Source organism: Diplotaxodon limnothrissa, linkage group LG2 (genome assembly GCF_057381915.1).
Source record: "Diplotaxodon limnothrissa isolate DT_005_m linkage group LG2, D_limnothrissa_male_GT1.1, whole genome shotgun sequence".
Classification (NCBI taxonomy): Eukaryota; Metazoa; Chordata; class Actinopteri; order Cichliformes; family Cichlidae; genus Diplotaxodon; species Diplotaxodon limnothrissa.
This window is the reverse complement of record NC_140597.1, coordinates 32188877-32202914: the sequence shown is the minus strand read 5'-3', so window position 1 is coordinate 32202914 and position 14038 is coordinate 32188877. Positions and strand designations below refer to the sequence as shown.

Sequence of the window (14038 nt, the reverse complement as noted above, 5' to 3'; positions counted from 1 at the left end):
TTCGGTTACATGGCCCGAAATATAAGATGTTTTTTTTTTTTATATAAGGTATAACAGAATTAAAATCCATGCAGAATAATCCACAAATTACGTTTTTTTTTTTGGATGACATATACAGTTTAATGAATTCGTTTGCATTATTAATTATCTTTTTTTTAAATTATTATTCATCTTTATTTTTGTACACCGCCCAATATTCAGCACAACGGACAGCACCAGACTATAACGAGACAAAACAGAAGAAAGCTGCTGCCAGCACCATGGACAGCGGTTCAGTGCACTTTCAATGCATGCGGTTCAACTGCTAAACATAATTAGTACCCGATTTACCAAAATACAGCTATTAAACTATATGCCACTAATCTCTATGTGGCCGTAAACCAATAAAAATCTTAGGATGCCCTTTAAAAGTTGTAAACGTTCTTAAGAACAATTTACCGACTTACTCTGACACGTTTATTATATTTATACGGTGGCCCTGAGAGGCCAAACGGACTGCAACTTAAGAAAACAGGAAAAACGACAAAGGAAATAGGAAAAACGAAAACACAAATACGAAAAAACTGATTTTCAAAAGCACAAGGGAAGTGTTTCTGGGGAGACAATGACCCGACGGACCAGTTGCAGGAACCAAAATATGCTAAGAATTGCGCTGGGAGACACTTAAAAGAAGTGGAGGATCTATCGGTTTTGTGAGGAAAGAAAAGATAAGAGGTAAGCGTGTTAGCCTAAAAATCCATCATCAGTATTATAGGAATCATGATAAAACACACCTAGCTTGTTTTGGGTTCCTCCAACTGGTCCGTCGGGTTCTTGTCTCCCCAGAAACACTTCCCTTGTGCTTTTGGAAATCTGTTTTTTTTTCTATTTCCGTTTTAATTTTTCCTATTTCCGTTGTGTTTGTGTGCTTTTGTAGTGTTTTTCTTTTTGCTGGTGTTTTCTTAAATTGCAGTCCGTTTGGCCTCTCAGGGCCACCGTATTTTTAACACATATTTAACAGATCTGTTAATTCATTATCCGACATTCAGTGATATACAAAAATCTTACTTATTCAGAGCAGCATTTCCTTACCTTCTCTTTGTTAGGTAAAGTCTGAGTCCTGGTAAAAGTGTCTCCTCCATTAATACTGATCAGTTCTGCATCTACAGGTGGAAAAGGGCCTGGGAAAACCACCACGTCACTCTTGAGTGTGTCTGAGCTGAAACACACGTCATACTGCTGAGTAGCTTTAGAGTAAGACCAGCTCCCGTCAGGGTGGGTGGTGATCATGGGGGCACTGTATCTGCTGAAAGTGCCATCTGTCCTGTGGCATCTGACTGCTATTAAAGTGATGAGGCTGAGCATAAAGATGACGGACACCGACACAATGGCAACCAGCAGGTACAGGTTCAAATCCGAGAAGCTGTCTTCCTTTACAGGCACATGTCTGAACTGAGTCTGGATTTCAGCCGTGCTTTCAACCACCACCACATCAATCGACACAGTAGCTGACAGGGAGGGTTCTCCATTATCAGAAACCAAGACCACCAAGGGATGAGTTTTAAGGTCATTGTCACTCATTCTCCTCCTAGTCCTGATCTCCCCGGTGCTGGTTCCGATCCTGAACAGGTTGTTTCCTTTGGGCTCAGACAGGTGATAAGAAAGCAGCGCATTGTATCCAGAGTCTGCGTCTACAGCCCTGATCTTTGCCACAAAGTATCCCGCTTCAGCAGAATAGGGGATGCTCTCACTGTTAACAGAGCCATGCTCAGAGTAAGGAGCAAGAATTGTTGGATTATTGTCATTTTCATCCAGAATTAAAACGTTGACAGTGACATTGCTGCTGAGCGGAGGAACACCAGAGTCTGTGGCCTGAACTTTAAATTGAAACATTTTCAACTCCTCGTAGTTAAAAGACTGCAGGCTGATTATGTCTCCAGTTTCTGAGTTAATGTTTACCATTGTGGGGAGAGGAAGTGATTTACTATTACTATCTAATAGTGAATAGCTCACCTGACCGTTGTTGCTGATGTCAATATCGACTGCAGTCACCCTTTTTATAACTGTTCCTACCTTGCTGTTTTCTTTCACAAAAACACTTATTAAAGACTGTGAAAAACGTGGCGTGTTGTCGTTAATATCAGAAAGGTAAACAGTGATAACACTAGTGTTAGAAAGTGGAGGGCTCCCTTCATCCGTAGCTGAAATTTTGACATTGTACTGAGGGGTCTCCTCTCTGTCTAGATGTCCGTCAACAACTAAAGAGTAATAATTTTTGTAATTTGTCTCCAGTTTGAACGGAACTTTATTTAAGATTACACATTCAACTTCACCGTTTTTACCACTATCTGTATCTAGAACTGAAACAAGTGCAATAGCAGTGCCTATTTCAGCGTCCTCATTTACTGCATTGAGAAGTGACGTCACTTTGATTTCAGGAGCGTTGTCATTTAAGTCTATTACTTCAACCAGCACCTTACTATGGGCTGCCATGGGAGGCTGGCCTTTGTCTCTAGCTTCTGCTCGGATCTCGAAAGCTTTTCTTTCTTCATAGTCGATTTTGGCTTTGACTGAAATAACCCCTGTCTCAGGGTCAATTTGGAAAATATCCAAAATATGATCCTGATCCTTACTTCGTAAGGAGTACACTATTTCACCATTTGTTCCTTCATCAGCGTCAGTCGCATTTAAGGTGAAGATCGTAGTGCCAATCGGGCTATTTTCGAGTGTTTTAATTTTGTAAAGAGTGCTACTGAACACTGGTGCGTTATCATTACTGTCTAACACACTTACTTCAATTTCTGATGTCCCCGTGTTTGGTGGAGACCCTCCGTCTATTGCAGTTAACAAAAGTTGTATACTTGCTTGTTTCTCACGATCCAGGGCTTTCTGCAGCACTAACTCTGGAGATATACTCTTTCCTCTTTTATGTGTGGCAAGACTGAAATATTCATTAGTACTCAGCTTATATGCACTAACACTGTTTTTACCCACGTCAGCGTCGCTTGCCTCCGATAACGCAAATCTAAACCCAGGCAGTGTGTTCTCTGCAATTTCCAGTATTTGAGATTTCGTGTTAAATGATGGAGAGTGGTCGTTCACATCTCTAATTTCTATCTCCATGCGGTAAAGCTTTAACGGATTGTTTATCACAGCCTCTACGGTAACCGTGCATTTGGGCTCATCTGTACAAACCTCCTCTCGATCTATCCTCTCACTGACATACAGAAATCCGGTCTTTAGATTTATCTCAAAGTATTTCTTTTTAGATGCAACAATCTGAAACAAACGGGAGGCCAACTCCTGCACGTTAAGGTTTAGATCCTTGGCGATATTTCCGACATTAGTCCCCGGATTCACCTCCTCTGAGACGGAATAGGAGATCTGTGCAGCCGCCGCTTCCCAATAATAAGCCAAGAGCACAATCAAAAGAAATGTGACAATAGCGCTTCTTCTCGTCGTTAAATGCATACTTCCGCCGGAATACAGCAAATAATATATCCACAAATCCGTTCCCAGTGTTAGATGGTAGGATATGACAAAAATCAAGGCGACTGTGATATTTTTAAAGAGAAATGCTCCATTATGCCGCTCCTTCCCTTCCCTCGTCTCTTTGTGATGAAAACCAAAGCTATTCCCCTTTTACCCTGGGAGGAGCGTCCACCTTTCTGTGCCACGGTCTACAGCGTCGCTACGTGGTAATATGAAGAAACTACACACATTGGTAAGAACTAAATTATTCCTGTTCACTCAGACACGCCCACAATCACACAATTCCAAAATACTGTGAGTTATTTAAAAGATTTTTATACGTGCGTTAATAAAATAACACTTTATTTGAAGTTACGCCATCACCGACACTGGCATCGTAGTATTTATTGTCGTATTTCTTTGTTGAATCATCCAAACAATATATATTAAGTAAGGTCAATATTCTCATTCAGGTGAAACACCGCAAGTTGTACAATTCAAATCACCAAGCAGTATTGCAGGTGCAAAAGTTTGCACTCCATTTTCAAAGTAAGACAGATAATAAGGTTTCAAATCTCAAATTATTAATTGTATTCATCTGAAATGACAAAGCAAGAAATCCAGTTTTTCTTTACACTTAGTCGTTTACAATTAGACTTACAGACTTATAGTAAGTAAACTTAAAAACTGCCTTAATTAAAACAAAACGAAACAAAAATACCCCGCCCCCCCGCCACCAAAAAAACCCCAAACAAAACAAAACAAAACAAAACAAAAAAGACACTGTTACGTGGATTGGTTGTCAAGAAAAGACAATAACTCCCTACAGCTACGGATATTTCATGGGGCAAGTTTTGTAAACTTTCAATACCATAGACAGCGAAATATGCAGACAAAAGAAAGGACACCGCAAAAGTCTAAACTACAGCCACAGCGACTTTTTATTGTAACTTAAACCAGCCTACTCCAAAAAGAATATTTTGTAGTACAGTGTGTAAAGTTTTATTTCACTGTTAATTATCGTAATAATTGGAGGGGAATAATAAACGTAAATTAGTCATTGGCCTTACCTTCTCTTTGTTAGGTAAAGTCTGAGTCCTGGTAAAAGTGTCTCCTCCGTTAATACTGATCAGTTCTGCGTCTACGGGTGGAAACTGGGCCGGGAAAACCACTACGTCACTCTTGAGCGTGTCTGAGCTGAAACACACGTCATACTGCTGAGTAGCTTTAGAGTAAGACCAGCTCCCGTCAGGGTGGGTGGTGATCATGGGGGCGCTGTACCTGCTGAAGGTGCCGTCTGTCCTGTGGCATCTGACTGCTATTAAAGTGATGAGGCTGAGCAGAAAGATGACGGACACCGACACAATGGCGATCAGCAGATACAGGTTCAAATCCGAGAAGCTGTCCTCCTTTACAGGCACATGTCTGAACTGAGTCTGGATTTCAGCCGTGCTTTCAACCACCACCACATCAATAGACACAGTAGCTGACAGGGAGGGTTCTCCGTTATCAGAGACCAAGACCACCAAGGGGTGAGTTTTGAGGTCATTGTCACTCAATCTCCTCCTAGTCCTGATCTCCCCGGTGCTGGTTCCGATCTTGAACAAGTTGTTTCCTTTGGGCTCAGATAGGTGATAAGAGAGCAGCGCATTGTATCCAGAGTCTGCGTCTACAGCCCTGATCTTTGCCACAAAGTATCCCGCTTCAGCAGAATAGGGGATGCTCTCACTGTTAACGGAGCCGTGCTGAGAGTAAGGAGCGAGAATTGTTGGATTATTATCATTTGCATCCAGAATTAAGACCTTAACAGTCACGTTGCTGCTGAGCGGAGGAACACCAGAATCTGTGGCCTGGACTTTAAATTGAAACATTTTCAACTCCTCATAATTAAAAGGTTGTAGAGTGACTATGCCTCCAGTCTCTGAGTTAATGCTGATCATTGTAGAGAGCGGCCCTGCGTTATCACTGACTAATGAATATCTCACCTGCCCGTTTTCGCCAGCGTCAGCGTCAGTTGCACATACAGTTTTTAAAACAGTCCCGACAGGACTGTTTTCTGCCACATATATATTAATTACAGTGTCTCCAAACAAAGGTGCGTTATCATTTACATCAGAAACCTGAATAGTAACTACACTGGTGCTAGAGAGAGGGGGACTGCCTTCATCAGTAGCTTTAATAGTGATATTGTAGTGCGACACAAGTTCCCTGTCTAGAACGCCACCAATGACCAAAGAATAATAATTTTTATAATTTGTCTCCAATTTAAAGGGGACCGAATTCAATATCTCGCATTTGACTTCACCGTTTTTGCCCCCGTCTTCGTCGAGAACCGAAACAAGTGCAATAGCAGTGCCACTTTCAGCGTCCTCCTTAAGTGTACTGAGCAGTGACGTCACGGTGATGTCGGGGGCATTGTCATTTAGATCCACCACCTCTACGAGTACTTTACATTGTGCTGTTAGCGGAGGTTGGCCTTTGTCCGTAGCCTGCACACGGATTTCAAAAGCAGGGTTTGTTTCATAGTCAATAGTTCCTTTAACTGTTATTATTCCTGTTTCCAAATCAATTTCAAAGATTTCTAATACATGATCCTGATCTTTCGAATTAAGTAAATATACGATGTCGTTGTTTGCACCCTCGTCAGCATCAGTTGCAGCCACTGTTACTACTGTAGTGCCTGATGGTGCATTTTCTTTAATACTTGTTTTATACAATGATTTTTTAAAAGTTGGGATATTATCATTTATATCCAACACATTAATTATGATCTCTGACGTGCCTGATTTAATAGGTGTCCCTCCATCTATAGCCGTCAGTGTGAGTTTAATTACAGCCTGCTTTTCTCGGTCTAACGCTCTCTGAAGAACTATCTCTGCCGAAACACTGTCCCCTTTGTGCACCGCTAAAGAAAAATGTTCATTCTGGTTCAGCTTGTAAGTGTTAACACCATTTCCCCCCACATCGGCGTCGTAAGCCGACAGCACAGGGAACGTAGCTCCCGGCAACACGCTCTCTGCAATGTCTATAGTTTGAGATTTGGCACTGAAAGACGGGGGGTTATCGTTTACGTCAAGAATATTGACTTCAATACGGTAAAGTTTCAGCGGATTGTTTATCACAGCCTCCACGTTTATTGTGCATTTTGTAGCTTTAGCGCAGAGCTCTTCCCTGTCTATTCTCTCACTCACGTAGAGAAAACCTGTCTTCAAATTTACATCGAAATGCTTCCTTTTTGATCCAGTAACAATCTGAAACATACGTGACTCCAGATCCTGTACATTTAGGTTCAGATCCTTGGCGAGATTTCCAACGGAAGTCCCCAGGTTCACCTCCTCAGACACGGAATATGAGAGCTGAGTGGATACCGCTCCCCAGTTATACTCCAAGACAACAAGCATTAGATATATCCCGAAGGACGCCTTTCTTCTCGGCAGATACATAATTCCATACAACATAGATCCTTATGTCGGTCTGTTTTTCGCTTTTTGGCGGCGAAATGTATTTTGTGAGACTAAAGTAAATGCCAGTGCATTTTTCTCAAGCCTCCCCACTTCGTCCTGCCTCTCATCCTAACAAAGCACAGACAAAATGATCCTTCTATTGTGGGAGGGGCCTTCAACCATCAGCGATCAGCCGGCGGTATTACGGTCTAGACTGTCGCCCCATGGTCATTTTAAGTAACTACAGTTAAGGAATGAATGCAATCAAATCCTGCTGTTGTGTTTGAAATAATAAGACTTGTTCTTAATCGAGTCACTCACACCTTCTTTCTTTATATTGTGAGATCCTAATAGTACAGTATAATGTAATCGCCACATATTTCAGAACCATGGAGAGAGTATCATTATGTTGATGCAGGCACTCCTTATTTGTTTGACCTTATACCAAGGGACACGCCGTTAAAAGACTTTCAGAACCGAGCCTTGGTTATTTCTAAACAAATTACAAATGATAACATAAACAGGCTTCATAAGTCAACAAATAGACATAGTTGAAAATGTGATTTCTGTTGTTATGCTTTCAACCTTTTTAACTTCTAGCCACAGCTTTAATCCAAGAAAAAATATATTATTGTATATTAATTTAATTTAAAAGTGAATGGATAACAAGTATATTTACAAACAAAAGTTTATATCAAGGCTGCTTGAAAAACAAAACAAAACAACACAAAACCTGACTCTAAGTTTTGTTAAATGGAAGTGCTTATTTTAAATCTTGATCATTTATATTCAGGTATACAGTGAGTTTAGTTACTGTTTGATACATTTCACTTTTCTGTGATTTGTTTCAAAATGACTGGTGATTGTTGGCAAAATTATCATGTCAAAGGCCAGATGTTCTAAAGACTGCAAAAAGAGCCCAGGGGAAATGTCAGCGAACAGTCCCTTACAGACCATTTGAATGACAACAAGCTAAAAGTTATTTGTTTTCTCCAGAAACCCTCAAAATATATTGTATAGCTCATATCTAAGCTTTTACCGTAAAGATTTCTACAGTAACACTTTTTTTTACCCTTTGACATAAAACACAGATACAAAAACTATGAAATATGAATACACTATAAAATTAATAAATGGAAAATTAACTAAATTTTTGATCAAAACATGAAGTAGAAATTTTTTATTTTATGTTACAGCTCACCTTACATTATCTAAGGTTCAGCCTTACCTTTTCTTTGGTAGGTAAAGTCTGAGTTCTGGTAAAAGTGTCTCCTTCGTTAATACTGATCAGTTCTCCATCTACAGGTGGAAACGGGGCGGGGAAAACCACTACGTCACTCTTGAGTGTGTCTGAGCTGAAACACACGTCATACTGCTGAGTAGCTTTAGAGTAAGACCAGCTTCCATCAGGGTGGGTGGTGATCATGGGGGCGCTGTACCTGCTGAACGTACCGTCTGTCCTGTGACATCTGACTGCTATTAAAGTGATGAGGCTGAGCAGAAAGATGACAGACACCGACACAATGGTGATCAGTAGATACAGGTTCAAATCCGAGAAGCTGTCCTCCTTTACAGGCACATGTCTGAACTGAGTCTGGATTTCAGCCGTGCTTTCAACCACCACCACATCAATAGACATTGTAGCTGACAGGGAGGGTTCTCCGTTATCAGAGACCAAGACCACCAAGGGGTGAGTTTTGAGGTCATTGTCACTCATTCTCCTCTTAGTCCTGATCTCCCCGGTGCTGGTTCCGATCCTGAACAAGTTGTTTCCTTTGGGCTCAGACAGGTGATAAGAAAGCAGCGCATTGTATCCAGAGTCTGCGTCTACAGCCCTGATCTTTGCCACAAAGTATCCCGCTTCAGCAGAATAGGGGATGCTCTCACTGTTTACAGAGCTGTCCTCAGAATATGGTGCGAGAATCGTGGGACTGTTGTCATTTTCATCCAGGATAAAAATGTTGACAGTCACGTTGCTGCTGAGCGGAGGAACACCAGAGTCTGTGGCCTGAACTTTAAATTGGAAAGTTTTTAACTCCTCATAGTTAAAAGACTGAAGGCTGATTATATCACCAGTCTCTGAGTTGATGTTTAATAATGTAGATAGTGGCACTGAGTCACTGTTGCTTTGTAAAAAAGAGTAACTCACCTGACTATTTCGATCAATATCTGCATCAACTGCTGTCACTGTTTTAATAACTGCTCCTACTGGACTGTTTTCTTTCACGTAGATGTTGATCACACTTTCTGAAAACTGAGGTTTGTTGTCATTTACATCTGACACATGAACAGTTATAACACTTGTGTTGGAGAGTGGTGGGCTGCCCTCATCAGTAGCAGTGATGCTGATGTTGTACTGAGGTGCAGTCTCTCGGTCAAGAGGACTGTCCACAACTAATGAATATGAATTCTTATAATTTGACTCCAATTTAAAAGGAACATTATTAGAAATTTTACATGTCACCATCCCATTTTTACCTCCATCTTTATCAAATACTGAAACAAGAGCAATGGCTGTGTCAACTGATGCGTCCTCTTTAACAGTGTTCAACAGTGATGTGACTGAAATTTCAGGTGCGTTGTCATTAACGTCTAATACTTCAACCAGTAATTTAGCATGTGAACTCATGGGAAAAACTGCGCTGTCAAAGGCTTGCACTCGAAGTTCAAAAGCATTATTTTCTTCAAAATCAATATTCCTTGTACTCGTTACAGTTCCTGTTTGTTTGTCTATAGAAAACAAATTAGTTTTTTTCCCCTGACTGACTTCACTGAATAAATAAATCACCTTTCCATTCTGTCCTTCATCTAAATCAGTGGCATTCAGTGTAATTATTGATGTGCCTATTTTAACATTTTCGTAGACTCTGGCTTTATACAACCTTTGGCTGAAAATCGGAGGATTGTCATTAATATCTAACACATTGATTATTATAGTCATGCTTCCGGATTTAGCAGGTGTTCCTCCATCGATGGCAGTCAGTGCGAGCTTAATCACAGACTGTTTTTCTCTGTCTAAAACTGTCTGAAGCACCAACTCAGGAGTTACACCTTCTTCTTTATGTGTAGTCAATGAAAAATATTCATTTTGACTCAGCTTGTAGGTATTTACGGAATTTTTCCCACTGTCCGCATCGTTAGCTTGATGCAGAGGAAATTTTGCCCCTACTGCCGTGTTCTCAGTTACGTTGATTACCTGCGACGTGCGTTCAAATGAAGGGGAATTATCGTTGACATCTAATATTAACAGTTCAATACGGTACAGTTTCAGAGGGTTATTAATAACAGCTTCTACACTGAGTGAGCATTTGGGCTCATCACCGCAAAGCTCCTCTCGATCTATTCTCTCGTTAACATAGAGGGCTCCAGTTTTTAGATTTACCTCGAAATATTTCTTCTTTGATCCAGCAACGATCTGACACATGCGGGGCTCCAAATCCTGGATACTAATGCTCAAATCTTTCGCGACATTTCCGACAACAGTCCCCAGATTCACCTCCTCTGAGACGGAGTAAGAGAGCTGCCCAGAAACCGTTTCAGAGTAACAATCCAGCAGCACGAAGACGAGATATATCCACACACAGCTCGATCTGCTCGGTCCAGTCATAATTATGTTCAACAAGAAAAAGCATAAAAATTGACACGGTGTGTAACGGCATAAACAGAAAAAAATCAATAGGTCTATGGCAGAATATCAGCGTTTCTCGTACCGTTCTCTTTCGCCCTCTGATTCTCTTTGTCTGAATTGCCTGATAAACATAATCGTCATTTGAATCTGGGAGGAGCCCCGAGGCATTCAAAGAGGAAGCTTAAATGGAAAAGTCTGCAATGTCCCCGTGTGGACATTTGCGAGAACTACCCACATTATCAAACGTCTTAATACACTTGATCCTCATAAACGAACAGTCAAATATTAACCCCAGTGTAAGACGTTGCCATCATGATTATATATGCCATTCTGGTATTCTGTGTTTTTATGAATACTATTTCTATTGGAAGCTAACTTAGAAGTAAAGGTAAAAAATGAACCGTCTTATTGCGATTAAGGAGATTTTAAAAAACAAACAAACAAACAAACAACAAAAAAAATTAAAGAGGGATATTAATTAATCATCCGAACACTTTTTTTCTATATTCTTTTCCTAATTTGAATGTTTCTGTGTTTATTAGAGCATCATCACAGCTACATTGTGAGTGATTTTCACGTTACAAAACCAGTTTAATTTAGACATAAAAATGGAGAAAGCCCACATTAGCATATTCTCCCTTTTAAAAATGACACAAACAAAAACGTTGCATTTTTATACACATTCAGTATTCGTTAATATTTTCTCTATATTTTCTTTAATTAAATCAAATAACTGAATTTTTTTTATTCAAAATGCTCAATTGAATATGTAAATCACAACTCAACCTTGAAGAGCAATGATAACCTTTAGTACACTGCACAAGATATGTGTCAATTTATCAGTCAAAGTACACACATATCCTAAGATCTTCAAGAAAAAAAGAAAAAGGAAAAAACACAGGACCACAAATGGTGAACTACACGTTGAAATATCTAACAGATAGACAGCTGTGATTTAGATGAGAACTCATCATCAAATACACAGCATCTGACATTTCTTGTTTAAATCACTAGATACACCACGGCTAAGTTAAGAAAAAAAAAAGGACCATTGAAACTGTAATGACGAGCAATGACAATGTCCAAGTATTTAAAAATTTCATGGACTCACCTTTTCTTTGTTAGGTAAAGTCTGAGTCATGGTAAAAGTGTCTCCTCCGTTAATACTGATCAGTTCTGCATCTACAGGTGGAAACGGGGCGGGGAAGACCACCACGTCACTCTTGAGTGTGTCTGAGCTGAAACACACATCATACTGCTGAGTAGCTTTAGAGTAAGACCAGCTCCCGTCAGGGTGGGTGGTGATCATGGGGGCGCTGTACCTGCTGAAAGTGCCGTCTGTCCTGTGGCATCTGACTGCTATTAAAGTGATGAGGCTGAGCAGAAAGATGACGGACACCGACACAATGGCGATCAGCAGATACAGGTTCAAATCCGAGAAGCTGTCCTCCTTTACAGGCACATGTCTGAACTGAGTCTGGATTTCAGCCGTGCTTTCAACCACCACCACATCAACAGACACAGTAGCTGACAGGGAGGGTTCTCCGTTATCAGAGACCAAGACCACCAAGGGGTGAGTTTTGAGGTCATTGTCACTCATTCTCCTCTTAGTCCTGATCTCCCCGCTGCTGGTTCCGATCCTGAACAAGTTGTTTCCTTTGGGCTCAGACAGGTGATAAGAAAGCAGTGCATTGTATCCAGAGTCTGCATCTACAGCCCTGATCTTTGCCACAAAGTATCCCGCTTCGGCAGAATAGGGGATGTTCTCACTGTTAACGGAGCCGTCCTCAGAATATGGCGTGAGAATCGTGGGACTGTTGTCATTTTCATCCAGGATTAAAACGTTGACAGTGACGTTACTGCTGAGCGGAGGAACACCAGAGTCTGTGGCCTGAACTTTAAAGTTGAAACTTTTTAACTCCTCATAGTTAAAAGACTGCAGGCTGATTATATCACCAGTCTCTGAGTTAATGTTTAATAATGTAGATAGTGGCACTGAGTCACTGCTGCTTTGTAAAAAGGAATAGCTCACCTGACTATTTCGATCAATATCTGCATCAACTGCTGTCACTGTTTTAATAACTGCTCCTACTGGACTGTTTTCTTTCACGTAGATGTTGATCACACTTTCTGAAAACTGAGGTTTGTTGTCATTTACATCTGACACATGAACAGTTATAACACTCGTGCTGGAGAGAGGTGGGCTGCCCTCATCAATAGCAGTGATGCTGATGTTGTACTGAGGTGCAGTCTCTCGGTCAAGAGGACCGTCCACAACTAATGAATATGAATTCTTATAATTTGACTCCAATTTAAAAGGAACATTATTAGAAATTTTACATGTCACCATCCCATTTTTCCCTCCATCTTTATCAAATACTGAAACAAGAGCAATGGCTGTGTCAACTGATGCGTCCTCTTTAACAGTGTTCAACAGTGATGTGACTGAAATTTCAGGTGCATTGTCATTAACGTCTAATACTTCAACCAGTAATTTAGCATGCGAACTCATAGGCGAGGAAGCTCCATCACTGGCTTGTACTTGAAGTTCAAAAGCATTATTTTCTTCAAAATCAATATTCCTTTTGCTCGTTACAGTCCCTGTTTGTTCATTTATAGAAAACACATCTATTGGTTTCCCACGACCAACTTTGCTGAATAAATAAATCACCTTTCCATTTTGTCCTTCATCTAAATCAGTGGCATTCAGTGTTATTATTGATGTGCCTATTTTAACATTTTCGTAGACTCTGGCTTTATACAACCTTTGGCTGAAAATCGGAGGATTGTCATTAATATCTAACACATTGATTATTATCGTCATACTTCCGGATTTAGCAGGTGTTCCTCCATCGATTGCAGCCAGTGTGAGCTTAATCATAGACTGTTTTTCTCTGTCCAAAACTCTCTGTAGCACCAACTCAGGAGTTACACCCTCTTCTTTATGTGTAGTCAATGAAAAATGTTCATTTTGACTCAGCTTGTAGGTATTTACAGAATTTTTTCCCACGTCTGCATCGTGTGCTTGATGCAGAGGAAATTTCATTCCTTCCGCTGTGTTCTCAGAAATGTCGATTTCTTGTGACGTGCTTTCAAATGAAGGGGAATTATCATTCACATCTAAAATAATAATTTCAATACGATACAGTTTCAGAGGGTTATTAATAACAGCTTCTACACTGAGTGAGCATTTGGGCTCATCACCGCAAAGCTCCTCTCGATCTATTCTCTCGTTAACATAGAGAGCTCCAGTTTTTAGATTTACCTCGAAATATTTCCTCTTTGATCCAGCAACGATCTGAAACATGCGGGGCTCCAAATCCTGGACATTGATGCTCAGATCTTTTGCGACATTTCCGACAACAGTCCCCAGATTCACCTCCTCTGAGACGGAGTAAGAGAGCTGCCCAGAAACCGTTTCAGAGTAACAACCCAGCAGCACGAAGACGAGATATATCCACACACAGCTCGATCTGCCGGATCCAGTCATAATTACATTCAACAAGAAAAGGTGTAA

At 40.6% G+C, this 14038-nt stretch overlaps 4 pseudogenes; all 4 read right to left on the bottom strand.

Moving 5' to 3' along the window:
• Positions 1-1047: 1047 nt before the first annotated feature.
• LOC146638812 (protocadherin alpha-3 pseudogene) lies at positions 1048-3450 on the bottom strand (annotated as a pseudogene).
• A 1013-nt stretch (positions 3451-4463) lies between these two features.
• On the bottom strand, positions 4464-6893 carry LOC146638811 (protocadherin alpha-8 pseudogene; annotated as a pseudogene).
• A 1207-nt stretch (positions 6894-8100) lies between these two features.
• LOC146638810 (protocadherin alpha-10 pseudogene) lies at positions 8101-10500 on the bottom strand (annotated as a pseudogene).
• Positions 10501-11620: 1120 nt separating this feature from the next.
• Positions 11621-14011, bottom strand: LOC146638809 (protocadherin alpha-10 pseudogene; annotated as a pseudogene).
• Positions 14012-14038: the final 27 nt, after the last annotated feature.